The sequence below is a fragment of the Alexandromys fortis genome, unplaced genomic scaffold (genome assembly GCF_014885135.2).
Source record: "Alexandromys fortis isolate MF-2015 unplaced genomic scaffold, M_Fortis_MF-2015_v1.1 scaffold_46, whole genome shotgun sequence".
Lineage (NCBI taxonomy): Eukaryota > Metazoa > Chordata > Mammalia > Rodentia > Cricetidae > Alexandromys > Alexandromys fortis.
This window is the reverse complement of record NW_026067919.1, coordinates 8,201,851-8,211,633: the sequence shown is the minus strand read 5'-3', so window position 1 is coordinate 8,211,633 and position 9,783 is coordinate 8,201,851. Positions and strand designations below refer to the sequence as shown.

The 9,783-nt window shown below is 35.8% G+C and overlaps 1 non-coding gene across 1 annotated transcript; it reads left to right on the top strand.

The window, feature by feature from the left end:
* The first annotated feature begins 279 nt into the window (after positions 1 to 279).
* Positions 280 to 407, top strand: LOC126500674 (small nucleolar RNA SNORD22). The gene has a single exon (XR_007591399.1). It is a non-coding gene; the product is annotated as a small nucleolar RNA SNORD22 (small nucleolar RNA).
* Positions 408 to 9,783: the final 9,376 nt, after the last annotated feature.

Genomic DNA, 9,783 nt, shown 5'->3' with positions numbered 1-9,783 from the left:
GAAAAATTCTGTGTGACATCAGTTTTATGGCAAGTCTAAACTTTAAAAATTACAGAAAGAAAAGTGCCTTTAAAGGTGGGCTAGGAATAAGAGGGACATTAGTCAAAAGATACAAAGTGGTGACATGTCTGGACCTGGGCAGGTCTGTAGTGCTGACACTTGGAAGGCAGAGGAAAAAGAATCAAGAGCTTGGCAGTTTTGTCTGCATAGTGAATGTGCAGCCAGCCTGGTGCACAAGCTATTCTGTCTCATATAATCACAAGATAAAAAACATAGCCATTCCCATGAAGAAACATTCACCTGTTTTACTTCCTGTCCTAATGCCAGAGCCTGAAAAGGTGAATCCACTGGGGCTGAATGGGGAAAAAGAGGAAAATTGGTTTCATAAAAAAATAACCAAATGGTAGACATGTAAGACAAACAAATCAAGAGATTGTGCACCATGAATATTATGTTTCATGTTGTATTTATGAATTTTGTGTAATGAACATATCTAGGTTTTCTTGTGCATAATTGAAACATAGATAGCTATATGAGATGATGACCATGCCAGTTTCATTGTATACATTATCTATAGATGTCAAAATGATGTTTACATGTTTTCTAAAACAGTATGCTGTGTTTCTAAGTGTAGAGAATAGAATTAATTTAAAAATGTAAAGTATCTGTTCATGCAGTGGTAAAAAAGGCAAGCCACAGATAAGATGAGAGACATGGATTTAAGATGGACCTGACAGAATACGGCTTGACTAGATTTTCAAGGCCTTACTGTGTAATGTGTTCCCACAGAAAAATTGTTCTTGCAAAATATTTAATACAAAAGTTTTTCTTCTTAACCATGGTTGATTGCAGGTAGTCTTGATTGCTTAGGTTGGGTAACAATGAAGAGGTCTCATTTTTTAAAAATCTCCTGAAGCAAAATATTGAAATAGGGATGTGTTTTTAGTTTTGGTTCAGTGTAAAATGCTCAATTTATTCACAGTGTGTTCATTTCTGTTGTGGGTGGAAATGACTTCCAGGAAGACTTTCACCATGCGTGATGACACTTCACTCAGAAGCATGATGCAAAGGCATATGGCACAGAACAATCTAGGGCACGAAGGAGACACCGAATATCTAGCACTAAACCATCTGAGTAAAGAAACATAAACAAGAATTTACTGTGAAAAACATCAAGGCTTCTGGTCTTCTGACCTGTAATAATATATACAAAAGATTCAATAATCTCTGACATGAATCAAATAAAAGTACTATCATATCAAAAATACATCTGACAGTGTGGGGCAAATCGTTTTAAAGGCATTGTACTTTTTCCTGTTTTTAAAAAGAGTCATAAAGAGTAGAATTTACCAGTATTTCTTCTCATCACTGAGCCAAAGAATGCTTAAGAATATTGAGAAGCTAAATAAGAAGGAGAACCCAAAGAAAACCATATAGGCATCCTCCTGAATATTAACCTTCATCAGGCGATGAAAGGAGACAGAGACAGAGACCCACATTGGAACNCAGACTTCTCAGGACTTTTAGATGACACAAGACAATGGAACAGTGTAGAAAGAATGTTGAGGAGAAAAGGATGTGGCCCCAGAATTCTACAGACAGCCGGAGGTCTGTCTATACCATTCAATTGTAATGGCAGCAAAAATAATCTTAAGACATGTAAATGAACATATAAACTAATTGAAAAAAATTAGTTGATCCACTTGCTAACAGTATAGCTTTAAAATGTGGATATACAAGGTAAAATCTGGGGATGGAAAGATGGCTCAGAGGTTAAGAGCACTGACTACTCTTCTAGAAGTCATGAGTTCAAATCCCAGCAACTACAGCATTAATAGTGAGATTTAACACCTTCTAGTTTCAGACAAACATGCAGACAGAACACTGTATAAATAATAAATAAAATTAAAAAAAAGAATATTCATTTATCTAGTACTTAACTATCTTTGAAATCTCAAAGATCATAATACAAATTTTGATACAAAATTTTCCAACATTCACAGCCTTCTTAAAAATACATATTAGTCTAGTAGTAATGACATGTGAAGCTGAGTGACACATTTCTAAATTACTCATGACAAAAGAGATGGTTTTGCTTAGCCATCTCAGAAAAAAGATACAATTATGTTAATAATTTCTTATAAAATGAATATTACAAACTTGCTCTGTTAATAGAGAAAAGACTAATTAAAATGTAGACAGTTTTTAAAGTATAAAAACATTAATAAATTATGGCATAGTAAAGAAGAAATTTAAATTTCTGACTTTTTCAATTTTTATAACAGATTTTTGTTTCTAAGACTTGTAATCCATTGTCGTTCCTTTTATTACTGTGAATACACATCTAATCCTGTTAAACACATTGGTATTCATTTTCTTATGTAGATTTCTTCCTCAAATAGCTTAAATGTCTTATATACACTAATCTCAGATTTATTTCCGTTGTCAGTAATCCAAAAGATAAATAACCTATGATTCAATTTCATAACAATAAATTCTCAAAATCAGTTGGAAAGGGCAAGCAATAGCAAACATTGACCCTAAATTTCTAGTCACTTCATATGTAAAGATATACAGAAAGTCAAGAGGACGTGAAGGTATGTATATTCACGATGATCCTTTACCAAAGTGACACAAACTAAGATGGAAGGAGACACTATTACACACCAAAGTGGCTAAGGTTCAAGACGTTAGGAGCACTGTTAACAATGGTGTTGAAAAGTTGTGCTTCTCATTCACCATGGTTGATTCAGGAGATATCCCAATAACAGCTTTGACAATACCTAATTGCACAGCTCAACATAAACAGGCACGCTGACTTCAAAAGTCTCCATTCTAGCATTCACCTAACAGAAAGGAGTTTCTATGTGGAAGCCAACGAGGACAGAAGAATGTTTGACACAATTGTTTGTCACTGATCTTGCCTTGAAACCACCTGTCTATAAATATGTATATGAATAAAAAATTGTAAGATTCATGACACCATTGCACAATGTTCAGAGGCTTCTGTGCCTAGGAATAGATTCATTTCTCGTAACCTGTCCAATTTCTGACTAACAGTTGTTCAGATTTGTGTTTTGTGATCTTCTTTATTGGTAGTGTTTGTAATATTTCTTCTTTCATTTCCTTCTTTTTCTTTGTCTGCTCAGTTTTTCTTATAGTTTATGGAGTGTTATAAATGTGTACAAATTTAAGTATCCAACTCTCAGTTTTGCTGACTTTTCTAGTTTTTTTTTTTTTTTGCTCTTTAGTTCAGTCATTTGTATTATTCTGAACACTCTATTAATGCTGATAATACTGAACTCTGTGTGTCTGTCTCTCCCTGGGTCTCCCTCCCAGCTCTCCTTAGTTCACTAAAGTGAAAAGTGTGTTGCTTAAGAGTTGTCTGAATTTTTAACAGGCTGGCCTCGATCTCACAGAGATCCATGTGCCTCTGCCTCCCGAGTGCTGGGATTAAAGGCGTGCACCACCCATCACACCGCTAGAGATTTACTCTTTTTATAAAAGCTCAGCCTTAGCTTGGTTTGATTCTAGGCAGCTTTTTAAACTTAAATTATCTCATCTATCTTTTGCCTCTGAGCTTTTGTCTTTCTTTATTCTATATACCTTTCTTTACTTATACTGTGGCTTGCTTTGTAGCTGGGTGGCTGCCATCTGATCTCCCTTTTTCTCCTATTTATTCTCCTTGCTTATTAGCCCCACCTATTTCTCTCTTCTGCCTAGCTATTGCTCTCTATTAGACCAATCAGGTATTATAGATAGGAAAAGTAACACAGTTGCACAGAGTTAAATAAATGCAACATAAAAGACTGCAGCACATCTTTGCATCATTAAACAAATATTCCATAGCATAAACAAATGTAACTCATCTTTGGCTAATATTCCACAACAAATATGAATAATTTTATTGAAGCATTTACCTGTTTAAAAATTACTTTCACCATTATTAAAATACATAAAGAAAACTAAGAACTTGAATATATTTACTTAGTTATATTAAATTTTATTTTGTATATTTTGTTTCTCTAATCATCTTTTCTGATTTTTGATCAAATTCCATGAAAATGTGGTGTTTTATTTATTTAATTTATTCTTTGGTAATTTCATAGATGAGTAAAACGTATTGAGATTACATCTATTCTGTCTCCCCCATCAGTTCTTCTCAGATGTCTCGCCCCCACACTTCCCTCCCAAGTTGGTGTCCTCTTCCACTTCTCTCTCTCCTACTCCTCTTTTGCCTTCTTTTCCTCCTCCTTCCCCACTGAGTCTATTAAGTTCTCCCTATGTAGGTTCTCTCTCATTGGAGCTGAGACAGCCTGCTCTGGGCCACACTACTGAAGAATACTTCCTCCTCCAGTGGCCAACAATTGACACTACTTCCTCAAACAGGAATGAGGAATCAAGACTCTTTCCCTCTCCCTAATGGAGTATCTACTGTCTTGATCTTGTGAAGGTCAAAAGCCAGCAACCACAGTTTTCAGTTCATGATTACAATGACCCTGCCCTCTCCAGAGACTTTATCTCACAGCTATATGGCTGAATTTTTATCTATTTAGTATCTTTTTACTGAAATGATTTCTATATAAACTTTTGTAAAAGATACAGTATACATATTTTATACAAAATACAATAATTCCCATTACAGTAATCTTGTAGGAAAACCAAATCATGTTTTGCTCTGGATGACATAAATTTATTTTGAATGGCATATTGTCAAGATGTGTAAGAAATCTACAACTGGGCCAGGAAGATTACTCAATGAGTAAAGCTCTTGTCATGTAAGTGCAAGGTCCCGAGCTTAGGTTGCCAAGCCTATATCAAGACAGATGTGGACTGAAATGCAATGTAGACACAGATGAGTCCCTGGAATCTGGTGGGCCAGATATCCCAGTATGGTCAGTGGCAAACACTAAGAGACCTTGTCTCAAACAGGGAGTAATGCAAAGACAACTAGGCAAGGCTGGCTCTGACCTTCATGTGCCTGTCACAAAGTTTGTACACATATGCATACACACACACAATTTTTTTGCTCTTTTTAAAAGCAAGTATATTAATTTTTGAATGGAAAATATCCCTTATTGGCTCTTATGTATAAACATTTGGATCACAGCTTATTGTGTTGTTTGTAGGAATGAATATAGAAACTTTAGGATATGGGACCATAGTAATGCAAGTATGTATGTTATGAGTGGCCAAACTGTATACCTGTTTCTGGTTCAGGACTGAATATCTGCCTCCTGGTCAGCCACCATGATGGCAACAGCAACCTTATGCTGTGCCACAGTGCTTTCTCCACTAGAATAATTGAAAGTCCAGGAAATGATGAACCAAAATATATCCATCTTCCTTAAGATACTTCTGTTATGTGAGTTGCCTGACAGATGAGAAAGTAACAAACAATGCTTTCTTTTTACCAACAAATATATACACCCACTATTATTACTAAACACACATATAACCTTATATAATCTCTCATTTTGAACTCACCACAGAGAAGTAGAAATTACTCATACTGTTTGAGGGGAGTTTTAAAGAAAGACAAAGTAAATCAGACTTGAATGTTCCTAGTGATGGCGACAGTGAGAGGCAGATTCAGGGGGAATACTAAAAGGGAAAGAAACAATTGGTTTCCTCAGAGGTTTCTCTTGCCTGAAGGTGTCATTCCCACTCTGTGAGTGGGAGGGTGTGGTAAAATACCTCTGCCATTTTATTCAGCATGAACAAGCTTGTTTGCTGTAGAAAGTGAACTTGTCATATCTGCCTATATCTGAAATACACAAGAAGAAAGCATTCGTCTGTCGCTTTGGTTTCTGCAATGGGACTCTAAGCTGTAGACAGCTACAGGAGTATTTATTTGTTTGTTTATTTATTACCTATACTCTAATCTTCAGGGCTCTATCAAGATTAAAATCCTCCTGAATAGGCTGTGATTCCTAACCCCTGCACCTATATTCTTGGGATTCCACGTCTTGGTGTTCCCACCTTACCCAGAGCTGAGCAAACTCAATGTGAATCTCCTTAAACAACTGCTCCCAAACCATAACAGGCCAGGCCTCTGATTTCCCGATTCTTGGTTTTATACCTCTAACTTCACAGTCTTCTCCCTGCACGCTGAACCCAGGCTTTGGATGGTATACTAACAAAGCACCATTAACCTTCCTTAAAGAAAAGTTTTATGATCTGGTACTCTACAGTTTGATAAAGGCTATCTTATGTCAACCTAATAACCCAGTGGTAGAGATCAGTTTTTGATATAGGCTTTTTCACTGATCTTTAATTGGATATTCCTCATCAGTGAGCCTGACCCCTGAATCATATGCCATTTGTTCTCTTTCTTGAGTTTGGTTCTAGGTTGCTAGCTCTTCCCAAGAGTCTAATTATCCAAGCGTTGGAAAGCACAGCTGATTCCAGAAATCTACACCTTTATAACTAGCTAACAATCATATAACAGGTAACATAAAAAAAGGGAAGAGAAAAGAAAGAAAGAAAGAAAGAAAGAAAGAAAGAAAGAAAGAAAGAAAGAAAGAAAGAGAGAAGGAAGAAAGAAAGAAAGAAAGAAAGAAAGAAAGAAAGGAAGAAAAAGAAAGAAAGAAAGAAAGAAAGAAAGAAAGAAAGAAAGAAAGAAAGAAAGAAAATATCATAAAAACAAAAGAGTAAAGTTGATATTTTTCTGATACCTGGGCAATTTCCTACTGAGAAGAGAAGGGAGAAACAAGCTCCAAGATACCTGCATGTGACATTCTAGGTGAATGCAAGGAGACCACCATTGGAAACAGTTTTAGTACATGCCGATATGGAGTGTGGACACTAAATGCACACTGGAGATTGTACTGGAAGGATGATGGAGTACAACATGTACATGACTTATAATAAGTAACTTAAAAAAATCTTAATTTAAAAGGAGTGAATCATAACTGAGACAACATTATGGCATAAGATGATTTTTCACAGTGAGGTCAATGCCCATCCTTTCACTCTCTCAACATAAAGAAATGATTAGATAAGCCAAAATGTGAGGAGAAAGGAATTGCTAGAAGCTACATTGGAGTCAAGCCAATCCCCAAGCTCTCTGGTAACAGATTTCTAAAACTTATTTTGGGGGCTTGGCTATTAATAAGAGAAGTCTCAAGCAAATCTTCCAATGACTTTTCAGTTTACCATTAGAATAGTTTCAGATTTAAGAAAAACTGTAAAGATGATTTAGACCAGAGATACCTACACTTCATTTCCTCAGTTAAGGACTTGGGCATTCTGATACATTAGTCAGAACTAATGGACTGGTGTGGATACATTATTCATTAGCAAAGCCTTTGGTAGACTACAATTTCTGGGTCCTCTCTCTGCTTCAGGAGCCCATTCAGGGTAGAATGACATATAGTTGTCTCCTTGGCCTCCTTTAAGCTATATGGTTTCTTAGAATTTAGGATGATCTTGATAGTTTTGAATACGGCATTTATATATAGAATTTCCTTCAGATGGAATTTGTGCAATGAATTTCCCATGAATATACCAAGTTTATATCTTTGGGGCAGGGAAAGTACACAGATAACTGTCATTCACCTCAGACCACACCAAGAAAGGAGTCAGACTGTGAAGCTAGACTGTGGTGCCTATCATATGATGGAAATCCTGGCTTTTTGGTTTCTCCACATTAGTCTCTGCTTTCCACACTCTCAGAGTCACACATGAAAGCCCACATTCAAAGAATACCATCCTTTCTTGAAGGTAAAGTGTGCTAATAAATCTTAAGAATTCTTCTTTCCTGTTTTTGTGTATTTTTAAAAAATTAATTATATAACAATATTTAAATATATATTTGTACTCGCATATTTTATACACTGTTATTATTCAATATTTCTTTATTGTGCTGAGCAGGGTATTGAGTCCTAGCAGCTCTTTCTCTTGTGATACAGTGACCATTTCAGGGTCTTTGGATTTCTCTGCTTGACTTTAACACTTGCATTTTTCTCATATTGTAAGAGACTCAGATTCACTTTGTGTGTTTCATTCCCCAGGTTTAGACTCAGTCATTTGTCTAAGTATCCCTGGAACATTATACGGGACAACAAACGAAAGTTCAGAGAAAGGCTACTCTTAATTTTTTTTAAGAAAGCGCTAAATTGTTTTCCAAAGTGGCTCCACCATTTTGTAGCAATAAATGAGAATGCCTTTGCTTGATACCTTCTCAGCGTGTGGTATTGTCACTTTTGTTTTGTGGGCCTGATTCTGTTTCTAATCTTATATAGCCAATTTAGCAGGTCTACAATGGTGACTTTATTTAATTGGAGGATCTGTAGCGGCATGTGATATTGAGCACATTTTCCTGCACCAACTTGCCGTCTCTGTCTTTTTTGATTATCTGTTTGCTGTATCATTTATCCATATTTAAGTTGGACTGTTTTATTCATATTTTAAAATTTAAGAGTTTCTTACATATTTGAGGTACACTTTACATTTATTGTGTCGATTTGTGTTATAAAAATAAAACAAACCGCATCACAAATATTTATCATATAAAATATATAAACATACAAATATCATATATAAGTATATTTAAAAATAAATACATAAGAACATTATTTTTTTTTTGAGCTGGCTCCAGTCTGGCTTTGAGCTCCTGACCTTTCCTCCTTAGCCCTAGAGTATTAGAATTACAGCTATGTGCAACTACATTCAAATAATTTCTTTTCATCAAATAGAATTTGGAACTATTTCTTCCAGTCTGGAGGGTACTTTTGTGTTCCCTTATTAGGTATTTTCTCTGAGAAGATGTTTTAGATTTTAATAAAGTCCATCTTATCAATATTTTCTTTCAAGGATCCTGCCTCTGGCGTTATATTTAAAGTCGTGTTGTCAAGCCAAGGCCAGCTAGATTTTCTCAGTATTTTTAATAAAGAGTTTTATTAAAATACAGTACAGCATTAAAGTACACCAATCTTCAGTTTGCGGCTTAATAAGTCAGTAGAGTGAACACATGCACTTAACCACCGGCCAACTCGAAATAGACTTCAGATCATGGTCAGATCTGGACCTGTTTCTTTCCAGCCTGCAACTTAAAGAAAGAGCTAATGATTTTTAAAGGGTTGGAGAACATTAGAAAGAGCACCATGTCTCAATCAATCCACACGAAAACTGCATGAAATCTGCGTTCAACCCTGTTCATACGCTGATGTTAGGCTCATTTTAAATACACTGTCCAGGATTTCTCTTGCACTAGAATAGAATTCTGCATCTGCCCAGTGGTCACGTGACCTGCCAAACCTGCCGTATTTATTCTTTTATGCTTTACCACACGAGACCCAAAGTCTCGATATGGGATACTTGGTGGCCAGTCATGCCTGGAATCACTTACATACCATTAGTTTGCCCCACTTCTCAAGGATGAGAGTGTTTACCATATCCTGCCATGGCTGCCTTTTCCACTCAACATTTTGCCCATCAGAAACATCCAAATTGGTTTCATAAATCAGTTTGTTTTACTCTACTCTTGCTCATTTTGTTTCTGCCTCCTTGGAGCTGTTACTGCTAATGCTGCGGAGAACGACTGTTTTCGTTTCTTATTTACCATCAGGTTCCATAGAGGTATACACAGCTCCGCTAAACATATACCTAGATATGGAACTGCTAAGTGATATGTATAAAATTTAAGGCTAAACAGGTTTTCTCAGTTTCGTGAAATACATGATAAATTTAGATTCATACACTATGAGTTTATGTTTCTCTCATATACAGACTAAAATAGACAATTATTGGTTTATATTTGGCCTTGTGGAAAATCGTTGT